The sequence below is a fragment of the Lithobates pipiens genome, unplaced genomic scaffold, assembly GCF_037356315.1.
Source record: "Lithobates pipiens isolate NorthernLeopardFrog02 unplaced genomic scaffold, aLitPip1_a1.2 Scaffold_13, whole genome shotgun sequence".
In the NCBI taxonomy this organism is placed as follows: domain Eukaryota; kingdom Metazoa; phylum Chordata; class Amphibia; order Anura; family Ranidae; genus Lithobates; species Lithobates pipiens.
Window position 1 is genome coordinate 148,478,566 of NW_027507718.1, and position 20,601 is coordinate 148,499,166.

General features: G+C 44.6%; 1 protein-coding gene across 1 annotated transcript in view; it reads left to right on the forward strand.

Annotated features, from left to right (window-relative positions):
• Nucleotides 1–20,601, forward strand: part of SIRT6 (sirtuin 6) — a 247,455-nt gene that overhangs the window by 178,419 nt on the left and 48,435 nt on the right. The gene's annotated exons all lie outside the window — the stretch shown is intronic.

Genomic DNA, 20,601 nt, shown 5'->3' on the forward strand with positions numbered 1-20,601 from the left:
CACTGCCGAGTTGCTTAACTACATTCTTTACCTCCTGTAACCTCTTTCAGTCAGTACTACTTCCATGTATTCCTAACTAAAAGCTCATGGCTACTCCACTTTTACCCCTGATCAACTAAAAGCTCTGTTTGCTACTCTGCAACATGCCATTGTTGCCAATGTGCCAATCCTCCTGTGGCACAATAATGTACTTAGTTTCTTACAACAAAGAAACCCAAGAATGCAAACTACCTGCAAAATAAACCAAAAACGTATATCTATACTCCATACTAAAAATAAGCAATATAGAAAAAGATATCATGTAAATATAAAACAATTAATGAAATGGATTAGAAAAACAATATAATGCTCACTTGACAGAGGCAGAGATCCTCAAAACAGGAGGAGAGGTATGCAAGGAACATTTGGTTGGTCTATGGATGCACACAGCCACTATTTGACATGTGAGTGCATACTGCTTTGATTGATTAAAGGTGTGACAGCAAATCATTTTATCCCATACACACAGGCAGAATGTCTGGACATTTGCTGGTACAAAAAATGCTGGAAAACCTGCAGCCGGCCAATTTCTGATCAGTGCTGCAGCCAATGGCAGAGAGCATTGATCTGAGTGTTCTGGTGGGAGGGTAGGTCCTCCTGTCAGAACACAACAGCTCAGCAGGGGAGATTGCTGTATTAGCCCCGCATGGTTAGTACAGCGGCTCCCGACCGGAGCTGTTGGTTTTTAGTGTGTGCCAGGCTTTAGGGATTTTCTGTTCACTTCCTTACCAGCACATAGAGATATCAAAGGTGTCTCACAATACATCCTGCTGGACTTTGATGTCATTCTGAGGCTTTCATATTTATCTTATCAAAATCCATTTATTTTCATATTTTTTTTATATATATATATATATATATATTTCCATAATGTATATTTCTCCATTTCTTATTTTTAATTTGGAGTATAAATCCTGTTTTAATTTTGGAGGTTGTTCCCCTTTTTGGATTGTGTGTTTTTTTTTTTTTTTTTTTTTCCCTCAAGCTTAACATTTAATGTGATCGAGGTGGGGTGGGGGATAGCAACATACAACAGAAGCCCAAGAATCCTTTTGGATAGAGTGGAGACAAATTGGAACACACAGGTTAGGTTTTTATTGCTGTCTGTGCCTCCTGAGAGATTCAGACTTTTTTGCTGTCATGATCATTGCTGGTGAAAGTAAACAAAAAACATTTTTTTGTAGGAATCAGGATTAAAATATAGATGTAGTCTTGCGAGCTGCTATGTGAATAATTAATAAACAACTGTGTATCGCACACACCCACTTGCATATAAACGCGTTTTGTGCAATAGTTTAAACCTATTCATCCTGCGCTACACAAAAGTATGACCACAAATTATCTTAGTATAAAATAGAAACATTTTCTTGACATAAAAGGTCTATGAATAAGTCCCATAAATCAATATTGCTTGTGATATAAAGTGACTCTTCTCAAAAGAAAAGAGTCTACTGTGTTGAACATACTTATCATTCTACTGTTGATCCACCATTCAGTGCAAAACCCACTGCATGGGAAATGTGCACCCTTCACCAGAGGTATATGACCATAAAGTAAAGTGTGGTGGAAACATGCATAAGTCCTACCACTGAGGGACATTCCCCTGATGCAGCCACGTGACCTTGTGGCATAAGGTGTAGGGAGAGGGCTTGATGTCATGACACTAGGAGAACGAGGAACCACTGTAATTTTCCCAGAGTACTACTTTGAAACTTGCTTTTGGATTTATCACACATGCTATTACAGTTGGGTGCACTGCAGGCAGCTAGAGAATGTGAGTGTTTTTATTTATTTATTTAGGTTTTTATGGTAATAAACCATTTTTTAAATGATAAAGCACTATGTATGGTGATTCTTTTCATGTATATACAGCTGAATGGAGGCATAGCAAGGAGTGGCATTATATGAAGGTGGTCAGGAGTATCTGAGCTATCCAAGGATCTGGAAAGACCATTTTGAGGCCCCAAGGGTGGGACATGTGTATGTTTTGACCATACTTTACTGTACAGTCATATACCTCAGGTGGAAGCACATCTGGTGAAGGGTGCACATTTTGCATGCAGTGTTTTTTTTTTCAGTGAATAGTGGATCGAGAGTAGAAGAAAAAGAAGCACATTCAATAATGGAAACTGTTTTTATTTTGAGAAGTGATTTGCTTTATATCACAAGCAATACTGATACAGTACATTCACTTTTTCCACATTTTGTTATGTTAAAGACTTGTTCCAAAATTGAATAAATTCATTATTTTCCTCAAAATTGTATAAACAATACCCCATGATGACAACGTGAAAGAAGTTTTAAATCTTTGCAAATTAATTAAAAATGAAAAAAAATCACATGTACATGCGTATTCACAGTCTTTGCTCAATACTTTGTTAAAGCAGTTCTGGCACCAATTACTGCCTCAAGTCTTTTTGAGTATGATGTTACAAGTTTGGCACACCTATTTTTTGGGCAGTTGCGGAGCGTCTGTGCGTAGCCATTTTCAGATCTCTCCAGAGATGTTCAATCGGGTTCAAGTCTGGGCTATGCTGGGTCACTCAAGGACATTCACAGAGTTGTCCTGTAGCCACTCTTTTTTGTTATCTTGGCTGTGTGCTTAGAAACGACGTCCTGTTGGAAGATGAACCTTCGCCCCAGTCTGAGGTCCAGAACGCTTTGGAGCAGGTTTTCATTAAGGATGGCTCAGTGCATTGCAGCATTCATCTTTCCCTCAATCCTGACTAGTCTCCCAGTTCTTGCCACAGAAAAATATCCCCACAGCATGATGCTGCCACCACCACGCTTCACTGTAGGTTGGAATTGGACAGGTGATGAGTGGTGCTTGGTTTCTTCCAGACCTGACGCTTACCATTCAGGTGAGAGAGTTCACTTTTTGTTTCATCAGACCAGAGAATTTTGTTTCTCATGGTCTCAGAGTCCTTAAGGTGGCTTTTTGTTTACTCCAGGCGGGCTGTCATGTGCCTTTTACTGAAGAGTGGCTTCCGTCTGGCCAATCTCCTGATTGGTTGAGTGTTGCAGAGATGGAGGTTCCTCTGGAAGGTTCTCCTCTCTCTACAAAAACACTGGAGCTCTGTCACAGTGGCCATCAGGTTCTTGTTCACCTTCCTGACCTAAGGCCCCAGTCACTGTTTGGCCCACTGTAGGAAGAGTGGTTCCAAACTTCTTTCATTTACGGATGATGGAGGCTATTGTGCTCATTGGAACATTCAATGCTGCAGACATTTTTATGTAAATTTTTTAGGAAAATAATGAATTTAATCCCTTTTGGAATAAGGCTGTAATATAACAAAATGTGGAAAAAGTGAAGCGTTGTGAATACTTTCAGGATGTACTGTATATGAGACTTATTTATGGATCTTTTATTTTTAACTTTTCATTTTGTGTTTTTTTTTTTTTTTTAAGCTATTTTGTGATCATTTGTTTGTATAGGGGGGCACTAATATGATTTCAATTTTGTAGGAATCTCACTTCTTGTTTTGGCAGTTGGATATGAAGTAAAAGGTCATTTCTGTCGGCGGAAATAATTTAAAAAAAACATCACACCATTTATAGGCCTCAATTATCCAAAACTAAAATAAAATCTTTGTCTTTTGTTCAACTTAAAGCAGTAGTAAATCGCACCAGTTTTTTTTTTTTAAACCCTCCAAGGTAAAAACATAATGTGCTTGTCTGCATCGCAGACTAGCACATTATTAAATCCTTACCTTAGAATGAAGCCCTCCAGCGGCGGGCTGTCACCACTGAGAGGTCTTCCATTTTCACCCGGTCTTCCTTCCGGGTTCACGCGCTTCGGCCATCTGATTGGCCGCATCATAATGACGTCATTCCGTGCATGGGGAGTCATGGACCGCAGAATGGGGCTCTGAAGGGACGGCATGAGTATGCCGTCCCTTCAGAGCACATGCACCAGTGACATCGCTGGTTGCATCCAGTGTGAATATCTCCTAAACCATGTAGGTTTAGTGTGTGCCTTTATGGGCTTACCTGCAAGTACAAGGGTAAAAAAAGCTTACTTCCACTTTAATTGTTAGAATTTGTCAATTCTCATTTATATCTGAATATTTAATTGTTATATTTTTATTTCTGCTTGTGTGATACAAAGGATTACATACCAAAAATGTAAGGTTAAAATTCTTTCACATGCAATGTACTTTTATACGGAAGTAAATATCATGTTACACATGCATTGTTGTTTGCTTTCCTTTAAGTTAGTTTGGGCTGCTCTATATAGTTATTCCTACCCCCTCCTTAATGCTTTAGCCTCCATTGATCACATACTGTATTCTGCTGGAGCTAGACACACTTGGGTAGATTTACTAAAACTGGTGCACTCAGAATCTGGTACAGCTGTGTATGATAGCCAATGAGCTTCTAACCTCAACTTGTTCAATTAAGCTTTGGCAATAAAATCTGGAAGCTGATTGTTTTCTATAGAGAAGTGAGCCTCATTTCGTACTCATGGAAAAACCAAAGCATTTTATCACATCGATCTTGGTGTGGTCAGATGCTTTGAGGACAGAGGAGAGATCTAGGGTCTAATAGACCCCAGTTTTTTCAAGGAAAAGTACCTGTCACTACCTAATGAAATCATAGGGGGTATTGACATTCCCTGAGATAACAATAAAAATTGTTAAAAAAAAAAAAAATATATATATATATATATATATATATATATATATATATATATATATATATATATATATATATATATATATATATATATATATATATATATATATATAAAAATAAAAAAGCAAAATAAAAAAACAGCAAGCGTCGGTCTGGCGTCATATGTAAACAGCAATTGCACCATGCATGTGAGGTATCACCACGAAGGTCAGATGGAGGGCAGTAATTTTAGCAGTAGATCACCTCCTTAAACCTAAAGTGGTAACGTTTAAAGGCTTTTAAAAATTTATGTAGTTTGTCGCCACTGCAGGTTTTTGCGCAATTTTAAAACATGTCGTGTTTGGTATCCATGTACTCTGCCTAAGATCATCTTTATTTCATCAAACATTTGGCAATATAGTGTGTTTTAGTGCATTAAAATAAAAAATAAAATGCATTTGAAAAATCGCTGCACAAATATTGTGTGGGGGAAAAAAATTAAACACCCACCATTTTAATCTGTAGAGCCTTTGCTTTAAAAAAAATATATGTTTGGGGGTTCAAAGTAATTTTCTTGCAAAACAAATAATTTTTTCATGTAAACAAAAAGTGTCAGGGCTTTGTCTTCAAGTGGTTAGAAGAGTGGGTGATGTGTGACATAAGCTTCTAAATGTTGTGCATAAAATACCAGGACCGTTCAAACCCCCCCAAATGACCCCATTTTGGAAAGTAGACACCCCAAGCTATTTGCCGAGAGGCATGTCGAGTCCATGGAATATTTTATATATTGACACAAGTTGCGGGAAAACTACAAATGTATGTTTTTATTTTTGAACGAAGTTGTCACTAAATGATATATTGCTCAAACAGACATGTGAAATTACATCTAAAAATACATTCTGTTGCTTCTCCTGAGTATGGGGATATCACATGCGTGAGACTTTTTGTGAGCCTAGCCACGTAACGGGACCCCCAAAAACCAAGCTCCGCCTTCAGGGTTTTGAAGAGTGTAAAATTTTGATTTCACTCCTCACTGCCTATCAGTTTCGGAGGCCATGGAATGCCCAGATGGCACAAAATCCCCCAAAATGACCCCATTTTGGAAAGTAGACACCCCAAGCTATTTGCTGAGAGGTATGTTGAGTATTTTGCAGACCTTGCTTTTTGTCAGTTTTGAAAATTGTAAAAAAAAAAAAAAAAAAAAATTCTTATCTTTCTTCATTTTCAAAAACAAAGAGTTGCAAAATACTCACCATGCCTCTCAGCAAATAGCTTGGGGTGTCTACTTTCCAAAATGGGGTCATTTGGAGGGGTTTTGTGCCATCTTGGCATTTTATGGCCTTCAAAACTATGATAAGTAATGAGGCGTGAAATCAAAAATTTACGCCCTTAGAAATCCTGAAGGGGGTGCTTGGTTTTCGGGGCCCAGTACGAGGCTAGGCTCCCAAAAAGTCCCACACATGTGTAATCCCCATACTCAGGAGAAGCAGCAAAATGTATTTTGGGGTGCAGTTCCACATATAACCATGGCATGTGTGAGATGTGTGTATGTATATATATATATATATATATATATATACACACACACACACACACAACTTTTTGTAAAAACTTTTTTTTTTGTCATTAAATCACTTGGGATAAAAAATAAAATATTCAATGGGCTCAACATGCCTCTTAGCAATTTCCTTAGGGTGTCTACTTTCCAAAATGGGGTAATTTGGAGGGGGTTTGTACTGCCCCGCCATTTTAGCACCTCAAGAAATAAGATAGGCAGTCATAAGCTAAAAGCTGCGTACATTCCAGAAAATGTACCCTAGTTTGTAGACGTGATAACTTTTGCGCAAACCAATAAATATACGCTTATTGACTTTTTTTTTTTTTTTTTTTTTTTTTTTTTACCAAAGACATGTGGCTAAATACATTTTGGCCTAAATGTATGATTCAAATTGAGTCGATTGGATTTTTCTTATAACAAAAAGTAGAAAATATCTTTTCTTTTTGCGAAATTTTCGGTCTTTTTCCGTTTATATCGCAAAAAATAAAAATCGCAGAGGCAATCAAATACCTTTAAAAGAAAGCTCTATTTGTGGGAAGAAAAGGACGCAAATTTAGTTTGGGTACAACATTGCATAACCATGCAATTACCAGTTAAAGCAGCACAGTGCCAAATTGTAAAAAAGTCCTCTGGTCTTTGACCAGCCAAATGGTCCGGGGCTTAAGTGGTTAAAGTGGTTGTAAACCCTGTACAACCACTTTTTCCTACACGTAAGCCTATATTAAGGCTTACCTGTAGGTACTGGAAATATTGCATAAACCTGTACGGTTTAGGAGAGGTGTACCATATATGATTGCGCCAACATCATTGGCGCATGCGCACTGAAGAGAGGGCACAATCGTGCCATTTCTAAAGGGCTTGTGCCATAACTGGCTGCTCCCGCACGGGCCCCGGAAGGAAGAGGGTTGAAAATGGATGCTTCCACACAGCAGTGACATCTCAGGCTTTCTTTGCAGGTAGGTGTAACATAATGGGCTAGTATGCGATGCATACTAGTCCATTATGCTTTTACTTTGCAGGGAACAAAAGAGGAAGTAAAGCCCATCAGGGTTTACTTACTCTTTAAGGGCAGACAACTCAATAAATACGTTTTTTTTTTTTAAATAAAAAAAAGTACAATTCTACATTAAAAGCCTTGGTGCAAACATCACCTACTGGAGAGGCTTGAGTAACTGTTGTAAGGTGGGAGTAACTGTGAAAAGTGTTAAAAAGCTTAATAATATATTTTAGTATAAATAGTAGTAAAAAAAGTTGAAGTCCCATCATTAGCTGAAAGAGCTGAACATTTTTTTAAAAAAATGTTTTTTTTTTTCCAAACATGATTTTTTTTTTTTTTTTAAACACATTTTTTTTAAATGATTTTTCTTTCTAAAAAATTTTTTTAAAAAACTTTTTTCAAATTTTTAATTTTTTTGAAAAATGTGTTTTTTATAAAAAAATATTTTTTTTCTAAAATGTTTTTCTAATCTTTTGTTTTTTTCAGAATGTTTTGGCTAATCCGGGGGTGGTCTTTGGCTGGTCATGGGGTTGTCAGCTTTTGTCACCACCCACTCTAGTTTTGAATATTTCGCTATTCATTCCTATGGGACAAATTTCCCTGCAAAAACAATATTTTGTGGACCATTCTGCGAAACATTCCACAAAGTAATAGCACACCAATCGGGAACAATCCGCACTTTTCGGTATATTACTGTCTATGTAGCGTAAAAGCTGTGGGAGGAATTGGGGTTGTAAATTTGGCTATAATAATTAGAAAAGTCTACAATTTCTAAGGAAATAGTGTGAAGGGTTCTTGCCCCCACCTATTGGAGTGGGCGGAGTAACTGGTTGGAGTGGCTTGAGTAACTGTAAAAGGTTACTATGGCTGGAGTATGTGAAAAGTGTTAAAAAGCTTAATATTTTAAAAAGTATAAATAGTAAAAAAGTTGAAGTCCCATCATTAGCTGAAAGCTGAACTTTTTTTTTCAAAAAAAAAAAGTCCCCCAAAAAATTAAAAAAATAAATAAATAAAATTAATGTTTTGGCTGATAATTTGGTTGTTAGCTTATGTCACCTCCCACTCTAGTTTTATTTTTTATGGGGTGGTCATAATATTTTCGCTGATCATGTTGTGGTCACAGTGTTTTTGCTGAACATGTTGTGGTCTAAATTATTTGGCTGATCATGGGGTGGTCATAATGTTTTGGCTGATAATGGGGTTGTCAGCTTATGTCACCTCCCACTCTAGTTTTTGAACATTTCACCATTCATTCCTATGGGACAAATTTCGCCACAAAAATGACGATATTTTGCGAACCATTCGGCGAAACGTTCGGTATATTACTGTCTATGTAGTGTAAAAGCTGTGAGAGGAGTTAGGGTGGTAAATTTGGCTATAATAATATATATGTGAGATAACACATGTAAATCTTGCTATGCAAGAACACTTACTAATAACAACTAGAAAAGTCTACAATTTCTGGGGCAATTGTGTGAAGTGTTCTTGCCTCCACCTACTGGAGTGGGCGGAGTAACTGGGTGGAGTGGCTTGAGTAACTGTTGTGTGGTTGGAGTGACTGTGAAAAGTGTTAAAAAGCTTAATATTTTAAAAAGTATAAATAGTACTAAAAAAGTTTAATTCCCATCAATAGCTGAAAGAGCTGAAATTTTTTTTCAAAAATGATTTTTTTTTTTCAAAAATGTTTTTTTATTTTAAAAATCCATATTTTTTCATTTTTTTTTTTTTTATGTATTTTTTTTCATGGGGTGGTCATAATATTTTGGCTGATAATGGGGTGGTCATAAATTATTTGGCTGATCATGGGGTGGTCATAATGTTTTGGCAGATCATGGGGTTGGCAGCTTTTGTCACCTCCCACTCTAGTTTAGAACATTTCGCCATTCATTCCTATGGGGCAAATTTTGCCACGAAAATTACGATATTTAGTGAAGAATTCAGCGAAACGTTCTACAAAGTAATAGCACGCCAATTGGGAACAATCCGCACGTTTCGGTATAATACTGTCTAGTGCAAAAGCTGTGGGAGGAGTTAGGGTGGTAAATTTTGGCTATAATAATATATGTGAGATAACAGTAAGTGGTCTTGCTATGCAAGAACGCTTAATTACTGTGTTCTTAATTACAGCTCAGGGGAATTATAGCTTGTCCCACACAGCTGAGGGGAATTATTGCTCGTCACGCACAGCCCTGAGGGGAATTATAGATCCTCCCACACAGCTCTGATGGGAATTATAGCCCCTCCCACACAGCTCTGATGGGAATTATAGCCCCTCCCACACAGCTCTGAGGGGAATTATAGCCCCTCCTACACAGCTCTGAGGGGAATTATAGCCCCTCCTACACAGCTCTGAGGGGAATTATAGCCCCTCCCACACAGCTCCTGAGGAGAATTATAGCTCCTCCCACACAGCTCTGAGGGGAATTGGGAAATTTGAAAGAAAATAAAAATTTTAGAAAAAAATGAAAATTTGAAGAAAAAAGTTCATTTTTGAAAAAACATTTAAAAACATTTTTTGAAAATAAAATCTTTTGAAAAATTCTTTAATTTAAAAAAAAAAATTTTTTGACAAATTTTTTTCAAAAAAAATCATTTAAAATTTTTATTTAGAAAAAAATCATAAATTTTTTTTGAAAAATTATTTAAAAAAAAAAACATTTTTGAAAAAAAAAAAATCATTTAAAAAAAAATAAAATCACTTAAATGTAGGTGGAGGCAAGAACACTTCACCCAATTTCCCCAGAAATTGTAGCTTTTCTAGTTAATTGTTCTTGCATAGCATGACCACTTATTGTTATCTCACATATATATTATTATTATAGCCAAATTTACCATCCTAACTCCTCCCACAGCTTTTACACTAAATATACCGAAACGTGCGGATAGGTCATGAATGGTGTGCTATTACTTGGTGGAACGTTTCGCCAAATGGTTCACAAAATATCGTAATTTTTGCGGCAAAATTTGTCCCATAGGAATGAATGGAGAGCTCTGAGGGGGATTATAGCCCCTCCCGCACAGCTCTGAGGGGAATTATAGCTAGTCCCGCACAGCTCTGAGGGGAATTATAGCTAGTCCCGCACAGCTCTGAGGGGAATTATAGCTAGTCCCGCACAGCTCTGAGGGGAATTATAGCTAGTCCCGCACAGCTCTGAGGGGAATTATAGCTAGTCCCGCACAGCTCTGAGGGGAATTATAGCTAGTCCCGCACAGCTCTGAGGGGAATTATAGCTAGTCCCGCACAGCTCTGAGGGGAATTATAGCTAGTCCCGCACAGCTCTGAGGGGAATTATAGCTAGTCCCGCACAGCTCTGAGGGGAATTATAGCTAGTCCCGCACAGCTCTGAGGGGAATTATAGCTAGTCCCGCACAGCTCTGAGGGGAATTATAGCTAGTCCCGCACAGCTCTGAGGGGAATTATAGCTAGTCCCGCACAGCTCTGAGGGGAATTATAGCTAGTCCCGCACAGCTCTGAGGGGAATTATAGCTAGTCCCGCACAGCTCTGAGGGGAATTATAGCTAGTCCCGCACAGCTCTGAGGGGAATTATAGCTAGTCCCGCACAGCTCTGAGGGGAATTATAGCTAGTCCCGCACAGCTCTGAGGGGAATTATAGCTAGTCCCGCACAGCTCTGAGGGGAATTATAGCTAGTCCCGCACAGCTCTGAGGGGAATTATAGCTAGTCCCGCACAGCTCTGAGGGGAATTATAGCTAGTCCCGCACAGCTCTGAGGGGAATTATAGCTAGTCCCGCACAGCTCTGAGGGGAATTATAGCTAGTCCCGCACAGCTCTGAGGGGAATTATAGCTAGTCCCGCACAGCTCTGAGGGGAATTATAGCTAGTCCCGCACAGCTCTGAGGGGAATTATAGCTAGTCCCGCACAGCTCTGAGGGGAATTATAGCTAGTCCCGCACAGCTCTGAGGGGAATTATAGCTAGTCCCGCACAGCTCTGAGGGGAATTATAGCTAGTCCCGCACAGCTCTGAGGGGAATTATAGCTAGTCCCGCACAGCTCTGAGGGGAATTATAGCTAGTCCCGCACAGCTCTGAGGGGAATTATAGCTAGTCCCGCACAGCTCTGAGGGGAATTATAGCTAGTCCCGCACAGCTCTGAGGGGAATTATAGCTAGTCCCGCACAGCTCTGAGGGGAATTATAGCTAGTCCCGCACAGCTCTGAGGGGAATTATAGCTAGTCCCGCACAGCTCTGAGGGGAATTATAGCTAGTCCCGCACAGCTCTGAGGGGAATTATAGCTAGTCCCGCACAGCTCTGAGGGGAATTATAGCTAGTCCCGCACAGCTCTGAGGGGAATTATAGCTAGTCCCGCACAGCTCTGAGGGGAATTATAGCTAGTCCCGCACAGCTCTGAGGGGAATTATAGCTAGTCCCGCACAGCTCTGAGGGGAATTATAGCTAGTCCCGCACAGCTCTGAGGGGAATTATAGCTAGTCCCGCACAGCTCTGAGGGGAATTATAGCTAGTCCCGCACAGCTCTGAGGGGAATTATAGCTAGTCCCGCACAGCTCTGAGGGGAATTATAGCTAGTCCCGCACAGCTCTGAGGGGAATTATAGCTAGTCCCGCACAGCTCTGAGGGGAATTATAGCTAGTCCCGCACAGCTCTGAGGGGAATTATAGCTAGTCCCGCACAGCTCTGAGGGGAATTATAGCTAGTCCCGCACAGCTCTGAGGGGAATTATAGCTAGTCCCGCACAGCTCTGAGGGGAATTATAGCTAGTCCCGCACAGCTCTGAGGGGAATTATAGCTAGTCCCGCACAGCTCTGAGGGGAATTATAGCTAGTCCCGCACAGCTCTGAGGGGAATTATAGCTAGTCCCGCACAGCTCTGAGGGGAATTATAGCTAGTCCCGCACAGCTCTGAGGGGAATTATAGCTAGTCCCGCACAGCTCTGAGGGGAATTATAGCTAGTCCCGCACAGCTCTGAGGGGAATTATAGCTAGTCCCGCACAGCTCTGAGGGGAATTATAGCTAGTCCCGCACAGCTCTGAGGGGAATTATAGCTAGTCCCGCACAGCTCTGAGGGGAATTATAGCTAGTCCCGCACAGCTCTGAGGGGAATTATAGCTAGTCCCGCACAGCTCTGAGGGGAATTATAGCTAGTCCCGCACAGCTCTGAGGGGAATTATAGCTAGTCCCGCACAGCTCTGAGGGGAATTATAGCTAGTCCCGCACAGCTCTGAGGGGAATTATAGCTAGTCCCGCACAGCTCTGAGGGGAATTATAGCTAGTCCCGCACAGCTCTGAGGGGAATTATAGCTAGTCCCGCACAGCTCTGAGGGGAATTATAGCTAGTCCCGCACAGCTCTGAGGGGAATTATAGCTAGTCCCGCACAGCTCTGAGGGGAATTATAGCTAGTCCCGCACAGCTCTGAGGGGAATTATAGCTAGTCCCGCACAGCTCTGAGGGGAATTATAGCTAGTCCCGCACAGCTCTGAGGGGAATTATAGCTAGTCCCGCACAGCTCTGAGGGGAATTATAGCTAGTCCCGCACAGCTCTGAGGGGAATTATAGCTCGTCCCGCACAGCTCTGAGGGGAATTATAGCTCGTCCCGCACAGCTCTGAGGGGAATTATAGCTCCTCCCGCACAGCTCTGAGGAGAATTATAACTCCTCCCGCACAGCTCTGAGGAGAATTATAACTCCTCCCGCACAGCTCTGAGGAGAATTATAACTCCTCCCGCACAGCTCTGAGGAGAATTATAACTCCTCCCGCACAGCTCTGAGGAGAATTATAACTCCTCCCGCACAGCTCTGAGGAGAATTATAACTCCTCCCGCACAGCTCTGAGGAGAATTATAACTCCTCCCGCACAGCTCTGAGGAGAATTATAACTCCTCCCGCACAGCTCTGAGGAGAATTATAACTCCTCCCGCACAGCTCTGAGGAGAATTATAACTCCTCCCACACAGCTCTGAGGAGAATTATAACTCCTCCCACACAGCTCTGAGGAGAATTATAACTCCTCCCACACAGCTCTGAGGAGAATTAGGAAATTAGAAAAAATATAATTTTTGAAAAAATGAAATCATTTAAAAAAAAAAATGATTTTTGAAACCAATCATTTTTGAAAAATTCTTTAATTTAAAAAAAAATCATTTTAGAAAACAAATGATTTTTTTCTAAAATGTAGATGAATGCCAGAAATTGTAGCTTTTCTACTTATTATAGCCAAATTTACCACACTAACTCCTCCCACAGCTTTTACACCACATAGACAGTAATATACCAAAACGTGCGGATTGTTCTGACCACCCCATGATCAGCCAAAACCTTTATAAACCCCCCCCCCCCCACCCCATGATCAGCCAAAACTTTATGACCCCCTCATGAACAGCCAAAACATTATGACCACCCCATGATCAGCCAAACCATTGACACCCCCCCCCCCCCCCCAATGATCAGCCAAACCATTATGACCACCCAATGATCAGCCAAACCATTATGACCACCCCATGATCAGCCAAAACATTATGACCACAACATGATCTGCCAAAACATTATGACCCCTCCCCCCCCACCCCATGATCAGCCAAAACATTATGTCCACAACATGATCAGCCCAAATATTGTGACCACCCCATGGAAAAAAAATAGTCATTAATTTTTTATTTTTTTTAAAAGATAAAAAATTAAAAGAAATGTAAAAAATCATTAAAATTGTTTAAAATAAAAAATAATTACTAAAAAATAAAACATTATTAATTGTTTTTAAAGTGTTTTAAAAAAAATAATTAAAATAGAAAAAAAACCTTTTTGTAAAAAAAATCATTTTTGAGAAAAATGTTCAGCTCTTTCAGCTACTGATGGGGCTTCTTCAACTTCACAGTTACTCCAGCCACTCCAACCACACAACAGTTACTCAAGCCACTCCACCCAGTTACTCCGCTCACTCCAGTAGGTGAAGGCAAGAACATTTCTCACAATTTCCCCAGAAATTGTAGACTTTTCTAGCTATTATTATTGCCAAATTTACCACCCTAACTCCTCCCACAGCTTTCACACTACATAGACAGTAATATACCAAGACATGCGGATTGGGAGACGGGTCATTGAGGGGGGGTACTGTCAGGCTGGCTTAGCCCTTCCTCCTCTGGGCTGGCCGCTCAGCTGTCGGCTAATTGCCAGCTCTTCTCTCTCCACAGTTACCAGCTGTTCCTGATGATGCTCGTCTGGCCTGCCTATTTAAAGTCTTCCAGCTCATTTCTCCCTTGCCTTCACGTTTGGTCACATCACTAGGAACCTTCTCCTGCTGTTGTTTCAAGACTGGCTTGCTAACATCCCTCCTGGCTTCCATCCTGCTTTATACATTATGACCACCCCATGATCAGTCAAAACATTATGACCCCCCCCCATAATCAGCCAAATAATTTGACCACCCCATTATCCCCTCCACCCAGTTACTTCGCCCACTCCAGTAGGTGGAGGCAAGAACACTTCACACAATTTCCACAGAAATTGTAGACTTTTCTAGTTAAATGTTCTTGCATAGCAAGACCACTTACTGCTATCTCACATACATATTATTATTATTATTGTAGCCAAATTTACCACCCTAACTCCTCCCACAGCTTTTTTTTTTTTTTTTTTTTAACAAGTTTTTTATTGAAAAAATTGTTGCACATACAAAAATAAAGGGTAACATATGCGTGTCTCATTTTAACGCTTATACAAAATCACAAAATGACGTTCACAGAAATAAGTACATCAGTGCATAGTATTCAAATTGGTACCAGAGTCATACAAACACCCTCACGGGGTCACCCACCCTATCCCGCTAATTCCCGATATCAGAGGCGTAACTAGAAACCTCAGGGCCCTGATGCAAGAAATCAGGAAGGCCCCCCCCCCCCCGAAAAGCATGATTTTGATACTATATTTTTTTCCACTGTAGAACAAAGTAAAACATTTCTGTGCAGCCTGTGTCCCGAGTGAAACCTGTGTCACCAGTGCAGTGGTGGTACTGGAGGGGGGTGGCGGTGGTACTGGAGGGGGATGGTGGTCCTGGAGAGGGGTGGTGGTCCTGGAGGTGGGTGGCGGTGGTGGTACTGGAGGGGGGTGGCGGTGGTCCTGGGGGGGGATGGTGGTCCTGGAGAGGGGTGGTGGTCCTGGAGGTGGGTGGCGGTGGTGGTACTGGAGGGGGGTGGCGGCGGTGGTCCTGGAGGGGGATGGTGGTCCTGGAGAGGGATGGCAGTGGTACTGGAGGTGGTGGCGGTGGTACTGGAGGTGGTGGCGGTGGTACTGGAGGGGGGCTGGTGGTGGCACTGGAGGTGGGTGGCGGTGGTGGTACTGGAGGGGGATAGTGGTCCTGGAGAGGGGTGGCGGTGGTACTGGAGGGGGATGGTGGTCCTGGAGAGGGGTGGCGGTGGTACTGGAGGTGGGTGGCGGTCCTGGAGAGGGGTGACAGTGGTACCGGAGGGGGGTGGCGGTGGTACTGGAGGAGGGTGGCGATGGTACTGGAGAGGCATGGTGGTCCTGGAGAGGGGTGGCGGTGGTACTGGAGGTGGGTGGCGGTGGTGGTACTGAAGGGGGGTGGCGGTCCTGGAGAGGGGTGGCGGTGGTACCGGAGGTGGGTGGCGGTGGTACTGGAGGGTGGCGATGGTACTGGAGAGGCATGGTGGTCCTGGAGAGGGGTGGCGGTGGTACCGGAGGTGGGTGGCGGTGGTACTGGAGGGTGGCGATGGTACTGGAGAGGCATGGTGGTCCTGGAGAGGGGTGGCGGTGGTACTGGAGGTGGGTGGCATGGTGGTGGTACTGGAGAGGGGGTGGCGGTGGTACTGGAGGTGGGTGGCGGTGGCGGTACTGAAGGGGGGTGGCGGTCCTGGAGAGGAGTGGCGGTGGTACCGGAGGTGGGTGGCGGTGGTACTGGTGGGTGGTGGTACTGGACGAGGGTGGCGATGGTACTGGAGAGGCATGGTGGTCCTGGAGAGGGGTGGCGGTGGTACTGGAGGTGGGTGGCATGGTGTTGGTACTGGAGAGGGGGTGGCGGTGGTATTGGAGAGGGGTGGTGGTGGTACTGAAGGTGGGTGGCACGGTGGTGGTGGTACTGGACATCAGGGTTCACAGAGGGCCCCCTTGCTTCAGGATCCCCAGATACCCCCCTTACATCAGGGTCCCCAGAGAGCCCCCCTTACTTTAGGGTCCCTAGACAGTCACCCCCCCTTAAAGAGATTTCTCTGTACCTTGCTGGACTCCGATGTGCACCTTGGCCCCCAGCAGATCTCTGTAACCCCCCCACCCCCACACCTGGGGGGAGGCAACGATCAGCAGCTCTATGGATGTTGATGGGCAGCGGGGGGTGGTGGCATTGGAGGGAGGGGTGGCACTGGAGGGCGGGTGGTGGCAGTCTGGAGGGGTGGTGGTGGTGGCACAGTCTGGAGGGGGGGTGGCACTGGAGGGGGGTGGAGGGCTGGTGGCACTAGAGGGCGGGTGGTGGCACTGGAGGGGTGGTGGCACAGTCTGGAGGGGTGGTGGTGGCACAGTCTGGAGGGGTGGTGGTGGCACTGGAGGGGGGGTGGTGGGCTAGTGGCACTCGAGGGGTGGTGGTGGCACTAGAGGGGGCTGGTGGCACAGTCTGGAGGGGTGGTGGAGGAACTAGAGAGGGGGTGGCACTGGCACAGTCCGGGGGGGTGGTGGCACAGTCTGGAGGGGTGGTGGTGGCAGTCTGGAGGGGGGTGGTAGGCTGGTGGTACTGGAGGGGGGGTGGTGGCACTGGAGGGGGGATGGTGGCATTGGAGGGAGGGGTGGCACTGGAGGGCGGTGGTGGCAGTCTGGAGGGGGGTGGTGGCAGTCTGGAGGGGGGGTGGTGGCAGTCTGGAGGGGGGGTGGTGGAACAGTCTGGAGGAGTGGTGGTGGTGGAACAGTCTGGAGGAGTGGTGGTGGTGGCACAGTCTGGAGGAGTGGTGGTGGTGGCACAGTCTGGAGGGGGGATGGTGGCATTGGAGGGAGGGGTGGCGGCAGTCTGGAGGGGTGGTGGTGGCACAGGAGGGGGGTGGTGGGCTGGTGGCACTATGGTGGCACTGGAGGGGTGGTGGTGGAATTGGAGGGAGGGGTGGCACTGGAGGGAGGTGGTGGCACAGTCTGGAGGGGCGGTGGTGGCAGTCTGGAGGGGGGTGGTGGAACAGTCTGGAGGGGTGGTGATGGCACTGGAGGGGTGGTGGTGGCACTAGAGGGGGTTGTGGGCTGGTGGCACTGGAGAGGGGGTGGTGGCACTGGAGGGGTGGTGGCACAGTCTGGAGGGGGATGGGGTGGAACAATCTGGGGGGGGATGGGGTGGCACAATCTGGGGGGGATGGGATGGAACAGTCTGGGGGGGTGTGGTGGAACAGTCTGGGGGGGTGTGGTAGAACAGTCTGGAGGGAGGGTGGTGGTGGCACTGGAGGGGGGTGGTGGGCTGGTGGCACTGGAGGGCAGGGGGTGGCACAGTCTGGAGGGGTGGTGGTGGCACTGGAGGGGCGATGGTGGGCTGGTGGCACTGGAGGGCAGGTGGTGGCACTGGAGGGGGGTGGCGGGCTGGCACAATCTGGAGGGGGGGTGGTGACTTACCGCCAATCAATCGATGATGATCGATTCCCCCTCCTCAGAATCCTACGTAAAGTTCCTCCACGAAGCGTGCCTCCGCTCGCTTCGTCCAGGAAAGCCTTGCTTCAGAGAGCGCCTTCACGGAATTGGCTGAAGTTTTTTTTGTGTCCCGCCTCCCTTACAGTCGCTCTGAATAGGCGGGGACGGAGCCAACCGAGCACTTCTCTCACGCTGGTGAAGGAAGCCCCCCCTCACCACGGCATGACCCCGACAAGGCGACAATGAATAACACGCACACCCCCGGCTGGACAGTCAGGTGGGCCCCTCGGGCGGCGGGCCCCCTGAAGTGGCAGAGAATTACAGGGCCCAGTCGCACTTGCAACTGTTGCGACCCTGATAATTCCGCCACTGCCCGATTATATCTCCATGGACTCACCCAGAGTACATAACAATGCCCATCCAGAATCAAACCACTATATGCATGTTGCAGAGTTCTTGAGCCATCTGTCCCAAACTTTCTCATATTTGGAGGGGCAGACTATGGGTGTATATATACGTTTTTTTGTACGGCATTACAGTATTAACGTCCTCGATCCATTGTGAGACGGTTGGTGGATCAGGTCTCATCCAGACTCTGGCAATGACTTTCCACACAGAAAATAGCGTTTTATGCAAGAATACTTTAGTAAATTTATTAGAGTCAGGATCTGGGAAGATTCCCAAAAGATACAGTTTACGCTGAAGTGTTATGGGGGAGCCCATCGTGTCGTGTAGGAATCTCACCACCTGCGACCAGAACATTTGAATTTTAGGGCATTCCCACAGGAGATGAAAGAAGGAACCAGTTACTTGGGTACACATACGGCAAGTGCTAGAGTAAGTGTTATTATATTTTGAAATTTTAAGTGGTGTGAGATATGCTCTATGCGTTATAAAGACTTGGGTCAAGCGGTCAGAGAGTTTGGGTGATGCTAGTTTACAGGTGTCTAATGCATCGCTCCATTCATCATCTGTGATAGGTCCTATATCTCCCACCCATCTATTCTTTAGTGCGTAGGCTGCCACAGTCATGGAAGGAAGCAACAGCATAACCTAAAACTCAGAAATTTGTATTTTGGGATCTGGGTTTTTAATGGCTGCCATCAGAGGATTGTTGGCTAGGGAGAGATTGTCTAGGGGAAATTGAGCATGATACGCGTGACGAAGCTGTAAGTATCTGTAATAATAGTTATTAGGGAGCCCATATTCAGAATGTAAATCATGAAAATTTTTTAGTTTACCTCCAGAGGTTATGTGGGACAGATAAAAAATGCTCCTCTCACAGCTTTTACACTACATAGACAGTAATATACCGAAACATGCAGATTATTCTCAATTGGTGTGCTGTTACTTTGTGGAACGTTTCACCGAATGGTTCACGAAATACCGCTATTTTTGCGGCAAAATTTGTCCCATAGGAATGAATGATGAAATGTTCAAAACTAGAGTGGGAGGTGACAAAAGCTGGCAACCCCATGATCAGCCAAAACATTATGACCCCCCGTGTTACTCCACCCACTCCAGTAGGTGGAGGCAAGAACACTTCACACAATTTCCCCAGAAATTGTAGCGTTTCTAGTTATTATAGCCAAATTTACCACCCTAACTCCTCCCACAGCCTTTACACTACATAGACAGTAATATACTGAAACGTGCGGATTGTTCCCAATTGGTGTGCTATTACTTTGTGGAACGTTTCGCTGAATGCTTCACAAAATATTAACGTTTTTGGGGCAAAATTTGTCCCATAGGAATGAATGGCGAAATGCTCTAAACTAGAGCATGAGGTGACAAAAGGGAGGTGACAAAAGCTGACAACCTGTCAGGAACCATGAAACAGACAGAGACAGAAGTACAATCAAATCACACTTGTTTATTAATAAAAATTAAAAGGTAAATAGGAAAAAGCGTAGTCAAGCAAGCCAGAGTCCAGTAGCCAGATCGGGTAGTCAGGCAGTCCAAAGTTCATAAACCAGTTCAGGTAATCAGCCAGTCCAGACGTCAGGGATCCAAAGAGAGCAACTGCAAGCAGGATGGAAGCCAGGAGGGATGTTAGCAAGCCAGTCTTGAAACAACAGCAGGAGAAGGTTCCTAGTGATGTGACCAAACGTGAAGGCAATGGAGAAATGAGCTGGAAGACTTTAAATAGGCAGGCCAGACGAGCATCATCAGGAACAGCTGGTAACTGTGGAGAGAGAAGAGCTGGCAATTAGCCGACAGCTGAGCGGCCAGCCCAGAGGAGGAAGGGCTAAGCCAGCCTGACAGTACCCCCCCCCCCCCCTCAATGACCCGTCTCCCTTGGAGGGCCACCGGCTTGAGGGGAAACCGTCTATGGAACTCGCAGAGGAGGACAGGGGCATGTACGTCAGAGGATGAAACCCAGGAGCGTTCCTCCAGACCGTACCCCTTCCAATGCACCACCGGGTACTGTATGCGCCCACGGAACCTACGGGAGTCAACAATGGATTGTACCTCATACTCCTCATGGTTCTCAACCTGAATAGGGTGAGGACATGGCACTGAGGTGGTAAATCGGTTACAGACCAACGGTTTCAATAAGGAGACATCAAACACATTAGAGATGGGCATACTAGGAGGAAGGTCCAACGCGTAAGCTACTGGGTTAATCCTGCGAAGGATACGGAAAGGCCCAATAAACCGAGGTGCAAACTTCAGTAAGGGAACATGAATCCGGAGGTTGTGAGATGATAGCCAGACCCTGTCCCCAACCTGGTAGGAAGGCACAGGCAGGCATCTGCGGTCAGCATGGAGTCTGTGCCTATCATTAGCATGATGCAAAGCCTCCTGTACC